Below are 12,753 nucleotides of genomic sequence, written 5' to 3' on the forward strand. Positions count from 1 at the left end.
TCATCATGTGATGTATAAAAAACATTTTTATCCTTTAAAGCTGAATGCTAGATATAGCTGCTTATGCTTGAAACTGGTATAATGTTATATGATAAGATGGCACCTGTATCCAAGATGGATGGAAGAAAAAAGATGCTTGGCTTGCTGCCAGAAGACCGCACCCCAAGGTCACCATGTAGGACCAGGAGTAGCTGGCTATATATGGAACTGCTTAAACTTTCTCTGTTTGATTGAGATGAGGAATGAATATGAAAACTTACGTTGTTATATCACTTCCTTTTTTTGCTACTATTTGACCCCCGTGTTTTAATAAAAAGTGCATCAGCACACATTCCTTGGTTGAGAGAAGAATGAATACCAACACAGAGTGGTGTGACTTCTTTTACTGCCTGGCGGTCAGCCTAATTAATTAGGACGATGACAGTTAACCAGGATTATTGGTCATTTAGTCATAAATGCAGCTCTGACCTTATCAGGTGCAACCATTAGACTGTCCTGCATACAAATTTTCATGGATTCAAATCCCAAAACACCCACTGATAAAATCCTACTATCCTATCCTACTAATATTATAAATGTGAAAGTTTGTGTGTTGGTTTCTCAATCACGCAAAAATGGCTGAACGGATTTGAATGAAATTCAGCACATAGATTATAACCTTGATTAACACATAGGCTATTTTTTATCCCGGTAAATGACATGGATTCAGAACTGTTATGAATTTATGTTCATATACTATATTACACTGCTCTTATCTCACTTTCTGAGAATGTCAGGGCTGTTATCTCTGTGTGTAAACACACACTAACCCTCAGTGTTCATGCACTAGCATATTATCTGATCTGGTCCTGGCACTCCAGACAAACTTACATGGGCAAACTCCTTCAGTCCAAATTGGCAGTTTCTCAATTTTAAACATGCCGGGAAATGAAAATCTAATTTGTCGCAAACAACGAGAGCTATGAAGGTAGCCAGAAGTTACAGAGTTCTCCTCAAGTGCAGCTGAGGGGGATCATCGACGCCAACAACACACTCATTATATGGCATCTCAGCGAGCTGCTGAGATGCCGGAACAATTACAGGCACGATGCGAGGAACAAGTTCAGTGCCAGGGCAACTTGAGAGCTGCCGAAATGCCAGAGCAGGCGGATCATCAACGCCCACAACACGCTGATTATATGGTGTCCCAGCGAGTTGCTGAGATGCTGCAACAATCACGGCCACAGCGCGAGGAACAAGTTCAGTGGCAGGCCAGCTTAAGGGCTGCCAAAACGCCGGAACAGGCAAACCATCAACGGAAGCAATTTGCTGAGTACACTCATTATATGGCGTCGCAGCGAGCTACTGAGATGCCGAAACAAACACGGGTATGGTGCGAGGAACAACTTCAGTGCCAGCCCAACTTGAGCTGCCGAAACGCTAGAGCACTCCGATCATCAATGCCAACAACACGCTCATTATATGGCATTGCAGTGAGCTGCTGAGATTCCGGAACAATCACAGGCACAATGCAAGAAACAAGTTCAGCAGCAGGACAGCTTGAGAGCTGCCGAAACGCGGAGCACGCAAACCATCAACGACAGCAGCAATTGGCTAAATATAGGCGGATGATACACACTAACATCTTGCAGACGAAGTCACGGGCAGAAGCTAGTAAATAGAATAAATCCTTTAAAAGATGTGGGATCCCCTGCGTAATTTACTTAAAACTTTAGCAATATTTTCTTTTAAATACAGTTTATGCCTGTAAATATAATTTTTACATATACATGTATACACACACACAATGCTCATCATAAATGAGAAGCAAAAATTTAACAAGAATGAGTTTTATAGAACACTAGCAATACCCGAGACTTCGTCCACGGCCCCGTTCCCCCTGTGCGCGACAGACCTGCAGCACAGCCCCGGCTCACTGCCGCCTTGACATCGTTCTCCCCTCTCCTTGCACGCGGGACCCTGGCCTCCCTTCTCAGTGTTCCCCCGCCCTGCAACCCTGTCCCTCCCGTCCCCCACCCTAAACCCCCCTCACTCCCTGCCAACACCCCCCATCCCGTGACCCCGGCTTCCAACACTCGCTCCCGCTGCGTCCCTGCCCCCCCCCTTGCGACCCTTCCCTCTTCTTTCTACCGTTCAAACATTTGGGGTCACCCAGACAATTTTGTGTTTTCCATGAAACACTTTTATTTATCAAATGAGTTGAAAAATTTAATAGTAAATATAGTCAAGACATTGACAAGGTTAAAAAAATAATGATTTTTATTTGAAATAATAATTTTCTCCTTGAAACTTTGCTTTTGTCAAAGAATCCTCCATTTGCAGCAATTCCAGCATTGTAGACCTTTGGCATTCTAGCTGTTAATTTGCTGAGGTAATCTGGAGAAATTTCATTTCATGCTTCCAGAAGCCCCTCCCACAAGTTGGATTGGCTTGATGCGCACTTTTTGCGCTGTCCAAGGGTATGGCATGGCGTTGCAAAATGGAGTGATAGCCTTCCTTATTCAAAATCCCTTTTAGGGCTCGTTCACATCAGCGTTGTGAACTTCGTTATGCAGGTTTCCGTTTCCTGCCTAAAACAGAGGCAGGAGACGGAAACCTGCAGGAGTCTCTCTCACCCATTCATTTGAATGGGTGAGAGAGATGTACGGCCGTGAGCGGCGGTGAGCGTTTTATGCTCTCCGCCGCGAAACCGGGTTTTATAATCCGGACACAGAGTCGGACATGCAGTACTCTGTGTCCGGATAAAAAAATCCGGTTTTGCGGCGGAGAGCATAAAACGCTCACCGCCGGACCCGGTCTGTGCGTTCCGTCTTCTGGCATGCAGAAGACGGAAAGCACAGAACGGAAAGAAGAACGCAGGTGTGAACCTAGCGTTACCTTGTACAAATCTCCCACCTTACCAGCACCAAAGCAACCCTAGACCATCACATTACCTCTATCATGCTTGACAGGTGGCATCAGGCATCTTCCACCATCTTTTCAGTTGTTCTGCGTCTCACGAATATTCTTCTGTGTGATCCAGTCACCTCAAACTTCGATTCGTCTGTCCATAACACTTTTTTCCAATCTTCCTCTATCCAATGTCTGTGTTCTTTTGCCCATATTAATCATTTTATTAGCCAGTGTTAGATATGGCTTTTTCTTTGCCACTCTGCCCTGAAGGCCAGCATCGCGGAGTCACCTCTTCACTGTTGACATTGGCATTTTGTGGGTCCTATTTAATGAAGCTGCCAGTTTTGGACCTGTGAGGCCTCAATTTCTCAAACTAGAGACTCTAATGTACTTGTCCTGTTGCTCAGTTGTACAGCGGGGTCTCCCACTTCTCATCCTACTCTGGTTAGAGCCCGTTTGTGTTATCTTCTGAATGGAGAAGTACACACAGTTGTAGGAAATCTTCAATTTTTTTAGCAATTTCTCACCGTCATTTCTAAGAACAAGAATAGACTGTCGAGTTTCATGTAAAAGTTCTCTTTTTCTGGACATTTTGAGAGTTTAATCGAACCAACAAATGTTAATGCTCCAGATTCTCAACTAGCTCAAAGGAAGGTCAGTTTTATGGCTTCTCTAACCAGCAAAACTGTTTTCAGCTGTGCTAACATACCTGCACAAGGGTTTTCTAAACATCCATTAGTCTTCTTACACAGCAAACACAATGTACCATTAGAACACTGGAGTGATGGTTGCTGGAAATTGATCTCTATACACCTATGTAGATATTGCATTAAAAACCAGACATTTGCAGCTATGATAGTCATTTACCACATTAACAATGTACAGAGTGTATTTCTGATTCATTTTGAGAAAAAAAACCCTTTGCTTTTCTTTAAAAAAATAAGGACATTTCTAAGTGACCCTAAACTTTTATTTTTTCCCATCTCCTCTGTCCAATTTAAAAGAAGTATTCAGCCAGTTACCCTGTCTGTCGGCCTGCGCTAATGCCCACACCAATCGTGGGCATTAACCCTTCTGGGCTTTGACCGAGGCACCATTTTCCCGGCGGCATGGGTGTGCCAATTTGCCAGTGATTGCCGGGACCTGGAGCAAGCTCCAGGGCCGACGTCACATTGGCATGACAGTCTAAAGGCTCCCAGGCCTGTCTGCAGTGATTTTCTTTGCAGGCTGCTCTATGCAGCCTACAAAAGAAATGACGATTTATTTTTTTTTGTAATGTATTGCAATGCATTAGCATTGTAATGCATTGGATTAGTGATCAGACCCCCTGGGGTTCAAGACCTCTAATCTATAAAAATATTTTTGCTGTACGGTAAACGCGGTAGCGGGAAAAAAAAAAAAGTCACGAAAGTGCCTAACCGCCATTTTTTCCACTGTGTTGCCTCTGATAAAAATTAGAATTAAAAAATGATCAAAGTAATAGCAATACTCCAAAATGGTATAACTGAAGTGTACGCTTGGCCCCACAAAAAAGACGACCTATGCATCCCTGTACACAGAAGTATAAAAAAGTTACGGGTGTCAGAATATGGCGACTTTTAGGAAAAACAAAATAAATTGGCAGAGTTTTGGCTTTTTGTTAAGGGGTTAAAATGTAAATAAAACCATATAAATTTGGTATCCCCAGAATCGTACTGAAACATAGAATACAGGTGACATGTCATTTTGGCTGCACAGTGAACGCTGTAAAAACGAGGCCCGTAAGAAAATTGCACAAATGCACTTTTTCTTCAAATCCCCCCCATTCTGAATTTTTTTTCCCAGCTTCCCAGTACATTGTACCGAATAAATAATGGTAGCATCATGAAGAACAATTTGTCCCACAAACATTAAGACCTCATTTGGCTCTGAGAGCGAAGAAATAAAAACGTTATGGGGTTTGGAAGGGGGGTGGAATCAAAAACGAAAATCAAAAAAATGCCGTTGGCGAGAAGGGGTTAAAAAACAAAAAGAATAAGAAAAACAACAAAGTCAGTTCCTGGATCCATAACATCCTACATTCAGAATGTGGACTAGGCCTAGTCACACTCCAGGGAACTCCAGATAATGATCTTGTCACAGTTCAGTACTATTTCAAGGCAAGATTATGGGGATAATGTCACTCCTTAAGGAGAGACCACCTATTAGGTGTGTGGAGACTTATACAGCCATAGTCGCTCCACTGTAAGGGATCATGGGAGAAATATACAAATCTGTCTCCCAAGATGTAAATGTCTCTCAGCCTCTCACTTCTACCAAGTCAGTTCTCTCTAAGCTGCGCTGACGAGGTCCAACCAGACCGAAACGGCCATCCGTAGCTGAGAAACTGACTTGGTAAAAATCCCACATTATGCAGTAAAGGCTTCTGGGAAAGACGGGCATGATATTCAGGGTGCTTCCTATAGAGGGCAGCATAACAGAGGCACTGTCTCCCTATTTACATTGAGGCCTACTGAAGATCCGCACTGGAACACACAAGTTAAAAGCCTGGGGGAGATGTAGTGTGTTTCCAGCGCTCTGCCTGTCACCTTCTCACTATACATATATATATATAAAAATATATATATTGTCAGGGTCTGGGGTTGCTAGGTGGGGTGGCATAGACACAAAAGTCCAGATTCTTTAGTCCAAAAACAAAGGTAGAGTTTTATTTTCACTCAAGAAGGTAGTGCAGCAACAAAAGGAAACAATACAAAAATAAATACCTGCCCGGCTAGGCTCTAACTAAACATAAGAATAGGTTACCTCACCTAGAATAACAAATCCAAAAAAGCCAGTAGAATCATTCAGGACACAGCTCCCAAAAATATGACCTCTCTGTTTGCTCTCCAGCCAAGCTCTACGAAAGTGTTGCTGCTGGAGCTGGCTTCTTAAGCCTCCTCGACGAGGAGACTCTCTGCAGCTGAGTCGCTGCCGGAACATCCGCAAAGTGTGGACTGGAGGGGGGTGGAATGACCGGTCCCACTACCAACCTACCTGTCATTCCTAAAAATCCAGCCCAGTACTGAGCATTTACCAAAATGCTCAGCAGAAGAAAGTTGTCTGCTAAAGAACAAACATTCGTGGAGTTTTCTCATCTCACCCACCTATGTAGTCTGGGTGAAATGTACACCCCCTCCATTACCTGACCAGCCATCGGCTTACAATATATATGTGTGTGTGGTTTTAAGTGATGTGATATATGTATGGTTAGAGCGAAAGGATATGTTTATTGGGTGAACTGTAGTACCCTGTTGGGTAACCTCTAGCTTGGAAACAAGATAAGATAAGTTTGGGCATGAAAGCATACAGGTTCTTTATAGCACAGGTGACCACAAATGTTGCAGCTGGGGCTGTATATCCTGCACATTCATTGGTTGCCAAAACTGAGGTCCCATAAATGCTTGATTGGCGATAAATCTGGTGACCCGATAGGAAGTTGTGCAATCTGGTGGAGACATTCCTTGGAAACTCTTGTTGTGTTCGCATTATCTTGATGAAAAATGGCAGTGAAAAACCCTGCCATGAAAGACAATACATGTGGTTGCAGGATGTCCTGCATATATAGCGGAGTTGTTAATGTCCGAGGGGTGACTGACTGTCATATGCAATGGTTCTCTAGTTCATTACACAAGCAGTTGGGGTAGTGTGTCGCTCCACAGCAAAGGCAGGATAGAACCACAAGGCCTCTGTTCTTAAACACAAACCTGGATTCTTCGATAAAGATGATACAGTTACAATACATAGCAGTTCAGGTTTCTTGTTCAGGACACCACTGGAAACCAAGGCAATGGTGGCTGTTTGTTAAAGAGGACCTTTCATGGTTTGGGGCACAGGCAGTTCTATATACTGCTGGAAAGCCGACAGTGCGCTGAATTCAGCGCACTGTCGGCTTTCCCGATCTGTGCCCCGGGTAAAGAGCTTTCAGTCTATGGATGAGCACTGTGAGCAGAGGGAGGGGTGTTCCTTCCCGCTCACACTGTACAGCGCGATAGGCGCTGCTGTGGAGAAGGAGGTACCTGACTGACTGAAGGGTGTCAGGAACGCCCTTCTGACTGTGAAGAGCTACGGTACCTGCACCGCTAGCTCTATACCAGGGGCAGAGATCAGGAAAGCTGACAGTGCACTGAATTCAGTGCACGGTCGGCTTTCCAGTAGTATATAGAACTGCCTGTTCCCCGGACCATGAAAGGTCCTCTTTAAAGAGGACCTTTCATCAGATTGGGCACATGCAGTTCTATATACCGGTACCGTAGCGCTTTATAGTCAGAAGGGCGTTTGACAGTTAGCCAGGGACGCCCTTCTGCCCAGCAGCGCCTATCCCTCTCCTGATAATACTAGTCTATGGACGAGCTGTGTGAGCAGAGGGAGGGGGCGTTCCTCCCTGCTCACACTGTGCAGCACGATAGGCGCTGCTGGGCAGAAGGGCGTCCCTGGCTGTCAGAAATGCCATTCTGACTATAAAGCGCTACGGTACCGGGACCGATAGCATTTTACTCGGGGCACAGATCGGGAAAGCTGACAGTGCGCTGAATTTAGCGCACTGTCAGCTTTCCAGCAATATATAGAACTGCCTGTGCCCAATCTGATGAAAGGTCCTCTTTAATGCCAGGACACGTAATGGGTGCTATGACACAAAATTTCCTTTTGCTATACACCTGGAAATGGTCCAGGTAGAGACAAAGATGTATAATGAGGCTGTGTCTGAGGCTGGACAAGGAATTATGGGAACAATTTATACTTGTTAGCAGATCAAACAATCCTCTATACTGGTTGTCTATCTGGGCTTTCTGGAGCCTGTTTGCTCGGTGTGCTAACTTAAATGCTGCTTCCTGCCATGAAATAAAAGCACGGGCTGCATATGGGTTAACACTGGGATGTCCCCGTGTGCTGCCCGTGCACAGGCTGTGCTTCTGCAACCTCATTAAATGAATAGGAGCCACGGAAGCTTGGGCCGTAAAATAGGACAGGAATATATCGGTCCATACACGGAACCGTGGAAATCATGGTTATGTGTATGGGCCCATAGAAAAGAATGGCCATGAAATACACGGATAGCACACTGACCCTCCACTAGATCAGAAAGTGATGGGCAGTTCACTGAAACATTTACACATTGACACGACCAATTAAAGACTGTCAACTGGGCAACTTGAGTGTGTTATATAGACAACGATCTCTCAACAAAAGAGGTAGATTTCTGAGACCTAACTGAATGCCAAGTTTTACAGTAATCTGACATTTTCATCTGCGTTTTTTTTTTTTTTTTTAGTGTAGCATAATATGCATTACTGAAGTACTTTGTCAGTGGCGTAACTACTGGGGTAGCGGCTGCCACAGTGCCCGGGACTGTGTTTTTTTTTCTTTTCTTAATAGGCTGTTACCGGCTAACGGGCCTTATTTACTTACCGGTCCTGGCAGGGGCCGGGATCGGTAAGTGACGCCACGGGCCCAACAAACTTCATTCTTATACTCGGGGGGGTCTTTTCAGACCCCCCCGAGAATAATGATCGGAGACCTGGGAGAGGTAAGGGAACATAAAAAAATGGTGTTACTTACCTCTCTGCGCTCCATACAGGCATCGGGCCAAGTGTGTGACGTCCCTGACGTCACTTGACAGGGACCTGCGTCCCGGGTTATGTGACGTCCGGGATCATGTGATGTCCCTGACGTCATTGAAGATGGCCGACACCACCGAGGACGGCAGCGGAGCCGGGGATAGGTAAGTAACAGTGTTTTTATTTTTATGTTTGTAACTCTCCTCGGTCTCCGATTTTTATTCTCTGGGGTCTGAAAACACCCCAGAGTATAATAATTGTTCATGGGTGTTCATAATGGGGCATAATACTGTGTACTGGGGCATAATACTATGCGCAGGGGCCACTATGGGGCATAATACTGTGTGCAGGGTCCACTATGGGGCATAATAGAACTCGCGGGAATGCTGTCGGTCGAGGTCTTCGGTGTCGGTCAGGAGGGGGGGGGGGGGGGCCATGTCAAAAGTTTGCCACTGTACTTTATGGATGTTTTGGGGGAATACCTCCTCTTAGCAGAACCTTTTATATGCAGCCATGTAAAGCTCCAGTGCATCTCTAATAAATAAGGAGCCACAAATTAAGTCAGGCCCAGTATTTTTGTGTCATGTGCGAGCAGGCATTTTTTTGCCTGGTGCCACACAAAGACACCTGAAGATCAACTTTATTATGCAGGAATACACAATGGGGAAGTGTAATAGGGTTACACATTACATAGGGGGTTTTTTGGGTTGTTTTTTTTTTAGGCTATTTACTGCTATTTAACCCGTTTATGCCTAGTGTTCCATTATTGGAACGTCAGCCTCATAGCACACAACTCAGAAATGTCATCCTCCGGCATAAATGGTTTAAGGCCCATTATTACTATATTGTACGTTCTTGGGGTCTACTGCAGTGGATTTTAATGCATAATATGTTGTGAAGGTTGTAAGAACAGAACAAAATTTTGCAACATATTTTGCATGTATGTTATGGTCTGGTTTCCGACCTGCTGCTTTTACCCCTAATATAAATCGTCCCACCTGAACAGCTCACTAACCCCACAAGCACAACGCCGATCGATCTGTGTGATGGCTGAATTTACCTGCTTGAACATCATGCCAGTAGAGGGACTCCTAGCATAATAGTTATCTATGCTGCTAAAAGTACCTGCCTTTCAGCAACATACTTTCCTGTACTATTATGCTAGGGGTGAAAATTGATCATGTAAATGAGCTGCCCAGGTAGAACGATTTATATTAAGGGGGGAAAGCAGCAGGTCAGAAACCAGAAAGAAGACTGGAATCAGAATATGTTGCAAAATAAATTCTAGTTCTGTTATCTAAGGCTGCAGTCACACTAGGGTTCGGGGACTCCATCCCCCATACTGCTTAAAATATCTGGAGAGAAAAGTCCACAGGTAACTGCTTAAGTGGATAGGGTTTCCGTTCTTTGGGTCCCCAAAGCAGTTCCAAAGAACGACAATCCAAACGCTAGTGTGAATCTAACGTAAAACCTTTTTAACATGATGCTTTGCATGCACCCAGTCTCCTGGCTTAGTCTTCTTCAGGGTCTGGAATAGAATCCTAAATCTGATGAGTCTGTTTATGCACTTTCATGAGGTGTTTCCTCAGTGTGCTTCTTTGTCAAATCTAAATTTACTTCTGTACTTTTATCTGGGGAAGTATAAACCTTTTTTGGGGAAAAGTCCTGTTCCTTTTTTGTGAGATTATTCTCACAGTGTATAGAGCTGCAGAGCTAATATCTTGTGAATACGTTTTTCCCTGTACTTTCTACTCACAGAAATCCTGCTCCATACCCAAATCTTAATGGGGCTTTATCATTGGAAAAAGTCATTTTTAACTGATCATATACTTGCATAGCCTTTAGAAAGGCCAGTCCACACCTACCTTTTGTATTTAAATCGCCTCAGTAGATTTTGAATAAGTCCGTTTTCATGCATATGCTAATGACACTAGGTTCACACCAGTGTTCGGTCTCCATTCTCAGGTTTCCGTCTTCTGCTGGCAGAAGACAGAAACCTGTCAGACCGGGTCCAGTTTCGGGCAGGAAACGGAAACCTGTATAACGGAGACCGGGTGCAGATGAGAACGAGCCCTTAGCTTCTCTGTGCACCCTGGAAGTCTCTTTGTGCACTGTCTTCTCTATCTACAGCACAGGCTCCTGCTGACTCCTCCTTCCTGCTCTCATACATAGCACACAGCATAGAGAGGAGAGCTGGCTGACAACTTCCTGTGCACGCTGGAGTCTAATTAGCATATGTATAAAAACGGACTTATTCAGACACTACTGAGGCAATTTACATACAAAAGGTAGGTGTGAAATAGCCTTTCTAAAGCCTATGCAAGGATGTGATTAGTTAAAAATGAGTTTTGCCAGTGATAGAGCCCCTTTAAGGGTGTAACTATAGTTACTTTCTATTATACACCACCTTGGCTAGCCATTCTCTTTGTTATTGCAATTAGCCAGTCACCCTAAGAACAAATCCACAAAAAGACACTTTCATTCTCACAAACTGCAGTATAGTCCAGCTCAGCTGCAGTTGCTGAAATGGGTAAAGAGCCTTAGGCCTAGTTCACATCTGCGAATGGAATACCGTACACATTATAAAGCCGTTAGAAAATAAGCTATCGACTATAATGGGATCCATGTTTTTTCAGCACGGTGTCCGCACGAATCATTCAGAGAGAAAAGTACTGTTCCCCTACTACATAAAAAGATATCCATATTATAAAGAGAAATGACAGATGGCAAGACCCTGGTACAAACTTTGGCTTGCCCCCATGCCTCTGCTCTACCTTTTTGGAATTCCTTTTTGGAATTCCCATGATAGGATCTTTGCCTATTTTATATACTTCTCACATGTAGCAATAATACAGCTGACGTTGGGTTCACACCAGCGTTCGAGTCTCCATTATCAGGTTTCGAAACCTGTCATGCCGAGTCCGGCCGTGAGCGCCGGTGAGAGTTTTATGCTCTACGCGGCGAAACCGTTTTTTTTTTTTAAACCGGACACAGAGTACTGCATGTCCGACACTGTGTCCGGTTAAAAAAAAAACTGTTTTACTACGGAGAGCATAAAACACTCACCGGCACACACGGCCGGAGACTTTTTAAACCCATTCAAATGAATGGGTTTGAAAGATGCCGGCAGATTTCCGTCTCCTGCCCTGTTTTGTGCAGGAAACGAAAACCTGCAAAACGGAGTCCCGGGCGCAGATATGAATGAGCCCTGCATGGATAATATTGAATCCTTTATTTCCTGGGAGATTAACAGTACCAAATGTTGATGCTTTTCCCCTCTCACTCTAGCCATACACTCTCAACTGGTACAAGAGTAAACTCTTATGGGGGATTTGGAGGAAAAGAGTTGTGCGCTTTAAGTCTGTGACTAGCGATCACCCAGAAGTACTGGGTATATTTCAGAAATGTTGGGACAAGTTTGGAAACTTTATCTAGAGCTATATGGTGACTGGTAGCGAATCCTGTGGCATGACCAAAGATAGCCATGTTGCCCTAACAATCCTTCAGTAATGTAAGTAATTGCAGTTGCACTGCGACTTAAGAGTGCAGTGACTCGAATCTGACAAATAATTGAACACTGCTTGAGTTTTTGCGTCCGGAAGTCATAACATCCCCTGTCTGTAATGCATAACTTACGTTAGTAACGTACTTGAGATGGTAATGCGTAACTTACCTTAGTGAAAGTGTTGCAGGGCAACACTGCGATCTTTGGTTAGTTTATAACTTGACTTTTTTCAGCAACAGAAATGTGAGGGGCACCATTGGAAAGGTCAGTACTTGATGCTGCACAAAGTGAGACCATATTTGAGTGGAATAACTGCCTGAGAGGCTATTAGAGTATAACCTCTATAGGTTTATAGAGTATATTGAGGGTTGTTCTCATATTCCTAAATCCATAGTTGTACAGTATACAGTAATATAGATTGGTTTATACTATGCAGGGGTGTAACTTAAAAGGGTTTTCCAAGCAAAAAAATCTTTCAAAAAAGGTTGGTTAGTGCAATTAATAGTTAATAAGTTCAACCAAATACCTATAGCCTGGCACTTCGGCCCTATTACAACAGGCGTGGGGCGGCTGGCAGACTTCAAGGAGGTTCCAGGCAGAACAAGTGAATTCCCATGCCCAGAGGTAACGTCCAATGCCTAGAAGATGCACAGTGTGGTTAGTATTGATGTGCCTGGGGGTTTATCCCAGACAAAGCCCTTTAAAGCTAAGGCGCCTCATTGCGGAAACGCAGGTTTTTTTGTTGCAGATTTTGCTGCGCTTTTTTGAGCCAAAGCCAGG

This window comes from Leptodactylus fuscus, chromosome 6 (assembly GCF_031893055.1).
Source record: "Leptodactylus fuscus isolate aLepFus1 chromosome 6, aLepFus1.hap2, whole genome shotgun sequence".
Lineage (NCBI taxonomy): Eukaryota > Metazoa > Chordata > Amphibia > Anura > Leptodactylidae > Leptodactylus > Leptodactylus fuscus.